The 12,261-nt window shown below is 47.6% G+C and overlaps 1 protein-coding gene across 3 annotated transcripts in view; it reads right to left on the bottom strand.

Moving 5' to 3' along the window:
* The window catches only part of PTPRG (protein tyrosine phosphatase receptor type G), a 723,417-nt gene that overhangs the window by 114,283 nt on the left and 596,873 nt on the right, over positions 1-12,261 (bottom strand). The window lies entirely within an intron of this gene.

A 12,261-nucleotide genomic window follows, 5' to 3' on the forward strand; every position in this document is an offset into this window, starting at 1 on the left:
CGGCTGCTAACATTTTGCCACACCTGTTCTCCCTCCCCCCTCCTCTTTCTACACACACACGCACACACACACGCACACACGCTTTCCTGCTGTGTCACTGAAAGCAAGTTGCAGACATTCTAAACTTCACTCCTTAAACTCAGGTCTGTATCTCCTAAGAATAAGGACATTCTCGTCTATAATGGCAATGTCTGAGTGTCTGCGTGCCCCCCAAATTCATGTGTTGAAACCTAATGCCCAATGGGATGGTATTAGGGGGTCGAGCTTGGGGAGACAATTAGATCGTGGCGGTGGAGCCCTCATGAGTGGGATTAATGTCCTCATAAGAGGCCCCAGAGAGCTCCCTCACACCTTCTGCCACGTGAGGACACAGTGAGAAGACGGCTGTCTGTGAACCAGGGGGCAAGTCCTCACCAGACACTGAGTCTACCAGCACCTTGATCTTAGACCTCCCAGCCTCCAGAACGGTGAGAAATAAATTTCTGTTGTTTGTAAGACACTCAGTCTATGCTATTTGTTACAGCAGCCCAAGCTGACTACTGTCATACCTAAGAAAATAAACACTAACTTGATATTATCTGACATTTACTTCATCCCTATTCAAATTTCCCCAACTGTCTCCAAAAGATTGTTTATATAACCCTTTCCCCGCCCACATGACGTGTCACATTCAGTGTTATAATGCTTTAACCTCTTTTAATCTAGCATTCTCATCTGGCCTCTTCTTCCACAATGAATTTTTTTAGAAGCCAGGCCACCTGACATGTGGAATGTCCCAACTAACTAAAATTGCAGATGACATTTTATTGTAGATAGATCAGAGTGTAAACAAATACAATGCAAAATGAGACTTTAAATAATTTTAAAGCAAAGGCACAAAAAACCAGGACGACTTTCTCTGGACCAGCAGGACTCTGTATAACTATCCTGATGCAGGGCAAAGGAAAAGTCAGGCTAATTCCCCTGTTTATTCCTTGTGGCCGGCAGGTTTGAAGGAATGTGGTGGATCTATATCTATCTACCAACAAACCCATTTAAGGGCTGAGAGTATCAAGTCAGCCATCAACAGCGACATTTTGGCCCTCCAAATGTGCTCTTTCCCAGTGGCCTTGGTCCCTGCCCACACAGGGCTTCCATTCTGAAGCAGGGTTTCTCAACCTCAGCACCACCGGCCTCTCGGGCCAGAAGATTCTTTGCTCTTGGGGGCTGTCGTGTGCACCGTAGGATGTTCAGTGGCATCCTGGGCCTCTACCCACTAGATGCTGGTAGCACTGCCCCCAAGTCAAAACAACCAAAAATGTCCCCAGGTGTCGCCAAATGTCCCTGGGGGGCCAAACACCCCTGAGAACTACAGGTCTAAAGGGGGAGATGGGAATTCATCAAAGAATGACACGTGTGCAGCTACTACCACACACCAGGATGGGGTGGGCGGAGGGGAGGAGAGGAACGCTGTATTTTCCAAGCACTTTCTAGGGAGACTTGATTCATGCTACAGGGTCCAGGGAAGACTCTTGTGAGGCAGGTGCATCCGACTGAGAACTGCGTGGAGATTCACTACGTGGGAGTCAGGGGAAGAGGGGAGGCCGGCCAAGGGACCTCAGCAGGGAGAAGGCCTGAGGGGCCCAAAGGAAGGCAGTGGGGCTGGATCAAGGGAGGCCAGTGGAGCGGGAAGCCTCGCAGGCCCAGGTGAAAATTCTGGCCTTTACCCTACGGCACTCCGAAGCCACGGGAAGGATGTGAACCAGAGAACGACGCAGGCAGGTGTGCACTTTACAAAGCTCCCTGGAGCTTCAGCTGAGCAAAGAAGAACCCAGAGGGGCTAAGAGAGGAGCAGAGAGGCCTGTGAGGAAGTGCTGCAGACGGCTGGGTGCTTGCCCACCTAGGAGAGAACAGGAGAACAGCAGGTTCTAGAGCAGACATAGGCAAAGTCTGGCGATGTGCTGGACAAGGAGGGGCATGAGGGCGAGGGACGCAGTGAGGACGATGCTGGGGTTTGGGGGGCAGGAGGGGAGCAGCCCTGGAGGGGACGGGCCAGGGGACGTGGGGCTTGGTTCTGGCTTCTCCCAGGAGCCCATCTGCAAGCCAAGCAGCCCACCATGAGCCGGAGTCCCCTATTTGCTCCTCAAGAGCCCCAAGCCCAAGGCAGCCCTGAGGAGGATGGCGTTCCTGCCAGAGAAGCAGGGACCCAGCTCTAAGGAGCCGGCTGACGGAGAAAAGCGGAGATTGGTTTTGACAGGGAGGTATCCTTTTGCTCTTCGACTGCCAAACCCCGCTTCAGTCGGACAGATTCGCTTTGTGCAACTGAGACAAGAAGGAAGGGATAAATTAATGAGGCATCCCCACTGCCCTGCAGAACCCCGGGAGGCATTTCGCTGCCTGCTGCGCAAATGCCACCAGAGCAGGGACATCAAAGAAAGAATGTGATGTTAAGGCTCCCACAGAGACAGGGGGTGAAATGACAGAGTGCTGACACTAGGTGGCGCTCACATACCATTTTAAAATACCCTAACGTCTAAGTGGTTTACAGTTTCTCAAGAGGGCGGGGCTGGGGAGGAGGAGGAATCAGGGAAAGACCTACATCCCCAACTTTCCAAATACCAATAATGAACCAAGGAGATTTATATACTCGGAAGCTCGTGTCCTTCCAATCATGACATGTCAGATTTTCTGACTTCTACATCTTTTCTCACCTCCCCCTATGTTTTTACTTATCTCCTTCATTCTGAAGCCATCACTCCCCTGCTCCAATTAGGGGTGAGCCGTATGGGGATGCACGTATCTCTTAACAGTTACATCATAACCACACAAATAATCCTATCACCCACATGCGGATGCAACCATTCTTCTTATTTATTCTTTGAAGTAAAAATAGCTGGCTTTTTCTTTGCTCATTAAGATGATTCATGTTAATGTTTTTAAAAAGAAATCCAAGTCATCCAAAAAAGTAAGAAGAAGAAAGTTTTAAAAAATCACCCAAAATCCCCGTATCCAGAGACAACCACTGTTAACTTTCTGGGGATCCAACGTCTTCATGCATGTGTAAAAACACATACATGCAATCTGATGTAAATGGGATACAACGCATTATGGCCCTGTGAGTGAATTAGTTGTTCTTGTTGTATTTTACTACGTCACGGATATATTGCCTTGTCAAGAAGAGCTTGGTAATACTGTTCTGAATGAAAGTACACAATCCCACTGTCTCAGTGGACTAGAAAATATTGGTTTAGGCTCACAAAGGAGGATGGCCTGGCCTCACTCTAACAGGACCACCTTTTTTTTCGGCCACGCTGTGCAGCATGCGGGATCTTAGTTCCCTGACCCGGGATCGAACCGTGCCCCCTGCACTGGGAGCGTACAGTCTTCACCACTGGACAGCCTGCCGGGGCGGGGGTGGGGAATTCCGTAACTGAGGGGCCTCCACAGATCCACACTTGTCTGAGGCCACACATGGGGGCCCTGGGCCGGAGGCTTGTGGGCGGAGGTTCGCCCATCTCGGCCTGAGGGAGGAGTAGGTGGAACAAATTTCCCTTCTGCTCTTCACCTCCCTGAGAGGGTGGATTCTTCTGGGCCAGATGTGGAGGAAGCGTTTGCAGATTACAAGGAGGACCGAGAACAGGGGCTGGCACACTTGTTCCGTAAAGGGCAGGACAGTAGGTGTGCTTGGCTTTGCCGGCCATATGGTCTCTGTCACAACTACGCAGCTCTGCCTATGAAGCACAGAAGCAGCCGAGGTCATCCGGACATGATGGGCGTGGCTCTGCTGCAATGAAACTGGTTATGGGCCCCGCATTGCCATTTCATACCATTTTCATGTGTCATGAAACTTTCTTCTCTTCATTTTTTTCAACTTTTTAACATAGAAACACCACTCTCAGCTCCTGGCTGTACAGAAGGTGCTGGTGGGAGAGTTTTGGCCTGTGGATCAGTGGTTCGGTGATTCCAGACGTAGAAGCTAAAGGGAGGCCAAACCTTTGCTTGAAACACGTTTACCGACTGCATCTGTGTTGTTTGTGCCGTATTCTGCCCCGCACACAGCCTGAGAGGCCCCCTCCCCTGCAGAGCTGAGATCTTCCTGCGCTCAGTACTACGTGGCGTGATACTGTTGACCTCGTGGACTGTCTGTAATGAGCAATCACACTCCCCTAGTAGAATGTAAGCTCCACGAGGCCGCACACTTTCTGTCTTGTTTGCTACACTATCCTCGGTACTAAATCAGAGCCCAGCACGCAGTGGGCTCCCTGTAAATTTGGGCTGAACGAACGGCGCGCTGAGTGGATGGAATCGACCCCTTGGTCTTGCCCTGGCCCACAGGTCCCATGTGACATGACCCCTTCCACGTCTCTGACCTCACCGCCCTCCACCCCCTCCTCACCGACTCCTCGGTGGCCAGCCCACACCCAGTCTCCCTGAAGCTCCGGCTTCCCCGCCGAGGTCTCCTCTGTGCTCCCCGGGCCCTTCAGCCCCCTCCCTCAACGTGTTCATCACGCCCCTGGGGGAGACGAGATGACCAGACACCCTCCAAAGAACTCGTGCCTTGTGCTTCCAAGCTTTGCGGGCCTTTTCAGGTATGCACACCCTTCTTTCCAACAAAACCTCCCCCCAAATTCCAAGGATCACAGACAAAGGCAGCACTGTGGTACGTCACAGAAGGGACAGTTTAGAAGAGCTCGTATAATAAAGGGTGGGCTTTGGAGCCAGACTCACATGGACCCTTGTGTTCTCATCTGTAAAATGGGTGGCTAGTACCAGGTAATAATATCCTCCTCACAGAGTTGGGGTGACGATCACAGAGAACGCTGTGGGCCAACCAGAATCTGAGGGTCTGACGCCCAGTGGCACACGCAGGGGACAAGCTGCCAGTCCCACACAGTGTCTGAAAACATACAAAGCTGGCTTTTTCAACTGGGCCTCCATCCACACACAGCAGTGGTTTCCTGGGCGGCAGTGCAGGCCCCCTTCAGACAGGTGTGTGTGCTCACATCTGCCACAGTCCCCGCCCCTCCCCACTGCCTTCACCCACAGCTGCCTGGCCCCCAAGGCCAGGTGAATTTCCCACTGATCTAAAACAAGCACCAGGAGCCCGGCCTTAGGCGGAGAACAGGTGCCCAACACCCCTGACAAATGGCCATTGCAAATGCACCTAACACAGGGAGTTGGCCAATCGTCTTGAGACATCCTTCTGCACAAAATCAAAGCCTTTTAACCATGAGGGAGGCACCACACCCGGCTCTCTAAACAAATGTCCCCTGTCAGGTGCTCCTGACCTCAGCCTCCCCTTCTGGGGGCCTGATTACCTTCTCACTGGTGTCTGATTGCATTTCACAGGCATCTCGGATGATGCTCTACCAGCTCTGAGAATTCCTGCCTTCATTCTGAACCACCTGTGATTAGGATCCCAGCCTTCGTTAAATAATGAAGAGGCTTCTAGCAGAGCACCCAAGGTCCTCTGATTCTCAATCAACGTCAAGGATATTTTCTCAGTGGTTCCACAAGTAAATGAGAGATTCCCCTACCCCCAGTCCTCTTCCTTTGGGGCGTCTGAGATAAACTCACGGGACCCTTTCTCTGTGAAAGTTAGTGTAACTTCCAAGTGCCTTAAACGATTTGGATTTGAAGTCCTCCCTGGGGCCTCCTCCCACCACTGGACCCCTCCAAGTTTCACACGTAAGGCAACGGGCCAACTATTGATCAAGCGTCAGACGAACAGCACTGCTCAAACACAGCGATCCGGTGCCATCCGCCTCTTATGGAGCTTGTCAACAGACAAGAAACTGCTGCCTTCTGCGGGGTGGGGTGCGGCGACATCATACACCAGCCCAGCGGAGGACCACAGGGGAGACAGATGCCGCCCACCGGGGACCCGCCTGCCTGGCAGGGAAGGAGAGGAGTACCGTCTCCTCTTCAGCAGAAGGGACCTCTCAGCTGAACAAAGCCACCAGCCTAGCCTCAGACAGCTCAAATGCCTGTCATTTCTTTACCACCTTTAGGGGAAATTTCCAAAGAAATGGCCTCAGAGAAGGATTTCTCTTTTTGAAGGGCTGTATCCAAAAGGTCTAGGTAAACACAAAATCCCCCAAAGCCGATCACGTAGGACTTCAAACCTGGCATCTTGGTGCTCTGGGGTGTCGTCTTCCCCCCTCCATGCCCAAGAGCTCATGAAAGGAAAACCGCAGGGGCGAAGGTGTCAGAACCGGATCAAAGCCGCATCCCAGCTCTGGCATTTTGGGGATTTACAACACCCGAACTCTCTCTACTTGGAGTTGCCAAGCACACGCCACGGGCCAGGCTCCGTGTCTTCCTCTCAGACGGTCCACAAGGGCACCCTCTCCCCTAAAGATGAAGGAAGACACTGTGTCCAGAGAGACCAAGCCACTGGGCTGGGCCGAGGACCCTGAGTGGGAGGAGGGCTGGGAACTGGAATGCAGCCTGTAGTAGTCCATACCATCGCATATGTTCTAGCCACAAACACCTCCCGCATCTGTTTTCCTATCTGCAAGACGGCAATGAAGAGGTCAGGAGGGTAACTCAAAAGTGCTTAAAAGGTGAAAACTGTCCCACGCAGACACAATGCATCACTGCTACGGCTCAAGTCTATGCTTCTTCCCTGGTTAACAATACTTGGCACAAAAAGCTTCCTTCCCACTCCCTCTGCCTTCCTGGTTTTCTTTGTTCCCAATGACAGATGAGAGTGTGGGTCTCTTGACAATTTCCAGAGCAGCCTCCAACTCCTTCGAGGCCCTCGAAAACTGGGCGCAGCCCAAGTAACCATTCTCCCCCATCAGAAATACAGACTAAGCTCGTCGTGGTCCCTCAAGCTATCACGGGGAAGCTGGAAATAGCTGTGGTGGCGCAGGGTGCAGCACTCCCCCATGGGATTCACCAGATGGCTGAAAGAGCCCATGGCACCAAAAAGGTTAGATACTCCCAGCAGTAAGGATTATGTGATTACATGCTTTTAAGGAAACTATTATAGGAATTCTGTAAAAAGGTTTAATAAAGACCCTGACCTAGATTTGAGGGATTGGTTAGGAAAGGCTTACTGAGCACAGTGATGTTTGAACTGATTAGGTGTTTATAAAATGAGCAGGAAGGGACTTCCCCGGTGGCGCAGTGGTTAAGAAGCCGCCTGCCAATGCAGGGGACACGGGTTCGAGCCCTGGTCTGGGAAGATCCCACATGCCGCGGAGCAACTAGGCCCGTGCTCCACAACTACTGAGCCTGCGGTCTAGAGCCCGCGAGCCACAGTTACTGAGCCCATGCACCGCAACTAGTCAGCCCACGCACCACAACTACTGAAGCCCACGCGCCTAGAGCCTGTGTTCCGCAACAAGAGAAGGCACCACAATGAGAAACCCGTGCACCGCAACAAAGAGTAGCCCCCGCTTGCCGCAACTAGAGAAAGCCTGCGCGCAGCAACGAAGACACAACGCAGCCACAAATAAAAATAAATAAAATAAATTTTTTAAAAAAGAAAATGAGCAGGAAGGAAGGAAGGAGCCTTAGATATGGCAGACAGAAAAACAGCTCGTGCAAAGGCCCTCAGGCGGGAAAACTGGAAAGAAAACTAGCATGGCTTGGCAAGCAGAGAATGAGAAGGAGGATGGTTGAGACCAGGTCTCAAAGGAAGTGAAGTGTGTGGAGCTGGGTTCATCCCTGGGCAGCTCTGGCCAGACATTGCTGGAGGACCACTTTCTCATGATGTGGGAGACACCAAGTTCCCCCAAGCACTAGGGCAACTGCTTTCAAGTTTTAAATCTAAGGTGTCTTAAATAATGCAAGCTCTAACCTGTTATGAGATAACAGAAAATATATATATTGGTCTCTGCCCCAGGTTCCCAGCATAGGGCTCCTAAAACCCTTGTAACTTCCGAAGTGATACTAGGAGCATCTCTTATTCTTTTTTAAATTTCTTTTAAAACAATCATTCAGTTTATTTAAACTAAAAAACAACTGAAAAAACAGTTCACTCCTTTCTCCCACCCCTACCCCCACCCCTGTCAGTTGCCTGTATCTATGAGCTCGGTTTTTGTTTTCACATATGAGTGAGATCATATGGTATTTATCTTTCTCTGTCTGACTTAGTTCACTTTAGCATGATGCCCTCAAAGTCCACCCATGTTGTTGCAAATGGCAAGATTTCATTCTTTTCTATGGCTTAATAATATTCCATTATATAGATACCACATTTTCTTTATCCATTCATCTATCAATGGACACTTAGGTTGTTTCCTTATCTTAGGTATTTGTACATAATGCAATGAACATGTGGGTGGATATATCTTTTTCAAGTTAGAGTTTTTGTTTCCTTCAAACAAAGAAGAAAACACATCCATACACTGGGAGGGTGAACACACCCAACTCAATGGCGACAGAAGCTCCTGTGCTCAGGACCTGCTCAGACCTCACCCTATGTTTCCCTTCATCCAGCTGTTCATCTGCACCCTGTGCCATATCCTTTGATAAACTGGTAAATGTAAGTAAGTGCTTCCCTGAGTTCTGTGAGCCACTCTAGCAAATTAATCAAACCAGAGGAGGAAATCGTGGGTACCTCCAATTTGTAACCAAATCGGACAGAAGTTACGGGTAATTTGGGGATCTCCTACTTGCGATTGGCATCTGAAGCGGGGTGGAAGCAGTCTTGTGGGACAGAAGCCACCGTTGGAACGGAGTTACACCGTAGGACACCCAGCTGGTGCTGCAGAGAATTGCTTGTTGTGCGGAAACCCCTACCCCCATATCTGGTGACCAGAAGTGAAGGATTGTGCGTAAAAGTAAAGGAGAAACACACAGGAGGTGGAGAACCTACTCAGGAGGGAGAACTAAATTTCCCTAATACACCTGTGGAGTTCTTTTCTACACCACCTCACAGTATCCCCTCCGCTCCCACGAACAAGCCTTGGTGTGCAATTCCGTTTATCAGCCAACAACTGAGCGTTAGAAGCTCTGTGGCAACTACCCTGGAAGACAGCAAACTGGAAAACTTTCTTACACCGTGCATATGATGGAGCCATATGCTCAAAGTACAACAGCAGCAGCCAGAGTCCTCCAAGCACGCAGGTTTGACTTTCCCCATTATGCTACTCCTGACCTACTTCCTTGGAGTCCATCTTCTATGTGATATCCCTCTTCTGCTGAGAGCTAAAGGCCAGGGGAAGTGCCTCTGTCCTGTGCAGGGGAAAGCGTTGTTCAGCTTGGCGCTCAGGGAGGTGGCAAAGTCCAGAGTGTGCATCATCCAAGCCCTGCTTGAGAACAGCTGCTTCTCAGACACTGGGTGGAAGGCTGGATTCCATATGCCCCAAAGCCCCTTCCCGCCTTTCCAACTTTAACATGCTGTGATTTCCTGCCAAAAGGGCACAATGGACCTATCCCCCTTTAACTGAGCACAGCATCCTTTCTACATGGTACCTCTTTACTTCTCCTGCAGGCTTGCTCTAGTCACAGGCTCCAACCGAGGGTCTATACCAGAAACCAGGGTGCAGGTGTGCAAATGCCCAGTGCCCTTATACTGAAGCTGGACAAGTCTCCTACTTCCCATGGCTGAGATGATGTTATGGCCTCGTTTATCATGAAGAAACACCTGGGTCATGTAGAGTCCTATAGCTGTCCTCAGCACTGCAAGACTTTTCAAAACACCATCCAAGATCTAAGATCCCGTGAGCTATCTTTTTAGGTGATCCCAATGGCCGTATCAAGAGATCAACTAGAATTAAAGAACAAACAAAGAGAGATGAACAATACAATAACTGAAATGAAAACTACACTAGAAGGAATCAATAGCAGAATAATTGAGGCAGAAGAATGGGTAAGTGACCTGGAAGACAGAATGGTGGAATTCACTGCTGCAGAACAGAATAAAGAAAAAAAGAATGAAAAGAAATGAAGACAGCCTAAGAGGCCTCTGGGACAACATTAAATGCAACAACATTCGCATTATAGGGGTCCCAGAAGGAGAAGAGAGAGAGAAAGGACCCCAGAAAATATTTGAAGAGACTGTAGTCGAAAACTTCCCAAACATGGGAAAGGAAATAGCCACCCAAGTCCAGGGAGCACAGAGAGTCCCAGGCAGGATAAACCCAAGGAGAAACATGCCGAGACACATAGTAATCAAAGTGGCAAAAATTAAAGACAAAGAAAAATTATTGAAAGCAGCAAGGGAAAAACGACAAATAACCTACAAGGGAACTCCCATAAGGTTAACCGCTGATCTCTCAGCAGAAACTCTACAAGCCAGAAAGGAGTGGCATGATATACTTAAAGTGATGAAAGGGAAGAGCCTACAACCAAGATTACTCTACCCAGAAAGGATCTCATTCAGATTCGATGGAGAAATCAAAAGCTTTACACACAAGCCAAAGCTAAGAGAATTCAGCACCACCAAACCAGCTCTACAACAAATGCTAAAGGAACTTCTCTAAGTGGGAAACACAAGTGAAGAAAAGGACCTACAAAAGCAAACCCAAAACAATTAAGAAAATGGTCATAGGAACATACATATCGATAATTACCTTAAACATGAATGGATTAAATGCTCCAACCAAAAGTCACAGGCTTGCTGAATGGATACAAAAACAAGACCCATATATATGCTGTCTACAAGAGACCCACTTCAGACCTAGGGATACATACAGACTGAAAGTGAGGGGATGGAAAAAGATATTCCATGCAAATGGAAATCAAAAGAAAGCTGGAGTAGCAATACTCATATCAGATAAAATAGACTTTAAAATAAAGAATGTTACAAGAGACAAGGAAGGACACTACATAATGATCAAGGGATCAATCCAAGAAGAAGATATAACAATTATAAATATATATGCACCCAACACAGGGGCACCTCAATACATACGGCAACTGCTAACAGCTATAAAAGAGGAAATCGACAGTAACACAGTAATAGTGGGGGACTCTAACACCTCACTTACACCAATGGACAGATCATCCAGACAGAAAATTAATAAGGAAACACAAGCTTTAAATGACACAATAGACCAGATAGATTTAATTGATATTTATAGGACATTCCATCCAAAAACAGCAGATTACACTTTCTTCTCAAGTGCGCACAGAACATTCTCCAGGATAGATCACATCATGGGTCACAAATCAAGCCTCAGTAAATTTAAGAAAACTGAAATCATATCAAGCATCTTTTCTGACCACAACTCTATGAGATTAGAAATGAATTACAGGGAAAAAAACGTTAAAAACACAAACACATGGAGGCTAAATAATATGTTACTCAATAACCAAGAGATCACTTAAGAAATCAAAGAGGAAATCAAAAAATACCTAGAGACAAATGACAATGAGAACACGATGATCCAAAACCTATGGGATGCAGCAAAAGCAGTTCTACGAGGGAAGTGTATAGCTATACAAGCCTACCTCAAGAAACAAGAAAAATCTCAAATAAACAATCTAACCTTACACCTAAAGGAAGTAGAGAAAGAAGAACAAACAAAACCCAAAGTTAGCAGAAGGAAAGAAATTGTAATGATCAGAGCAGAAATAAATGAAATAGAAACAAAGAAAACAATAGCAAAGATCAATAAAACTAAAAGCTGGTTCTTTAAGAAGATAAACAAAATTCATAAACCATTAACCAGACTCATCAAGAAAAGGAGGGAGAGGACTCAAATCAATAAAATTAGAAATGAAAAAGGAGAAGTTACAACAGACACCGCAGAAATACAAAGCATCCTAAGAGACTACTACAAGCAACTCTATGCCAATAAATTGGACAACCTGGAAGAAATGGACAAATTCTTAGAAAGGTATAACCCTCCAAGACTAAATCAGGAAGAAATAGAAAATATGAACAGACCAATCACAAGGAATGAAATTGAAACTGTGATTAAAAATCTTCCAACAAACAAAAGTCCAGGACCAGAAGGCTTCACAGGTGAATTCTATCAAACATTTAGAGAAGAGCTAACACCCATCCTTCTCAAACTCTTCCAAAAAATGGCAGAGGAAGGAACACTCCCAAACTCATTCTATGAGGCCACCATCACCCTGATACCAAAACCAAACAAAGATACTACAAAAAAAGAAAATTAGAGACCAATATCACTCATGAATATAGATGCAAAAATCCTCAACAAAATACAAGCAAACAGAATCCAACAGCACATTAAAAGGATCATACACCACGATCAAGTGGGATTTATCCCAGGGATGCAAGGATTCTTCAATATACGCAAATCAATCAATGTGATACACCATATTAACAAATTGAAGAAGAAAAACCATATGATC

The sequence above is a fragment of the Eschrichtius robustus genome, chromosome 12 (genome assembly GCF_028021215.1).
Source record: "Eschrichtius robustus isolate mEscRob2 chromosome 12, mEscRob2.pri, whole genome shotgun sequence".
Classification (NCBI taxonomy): Eukaryota; Metazoa; Chordata; class Mammalia; order Artiodactyla; family Eschrichtiidae; genus Eschrichtius; species Eschrichtius robustus.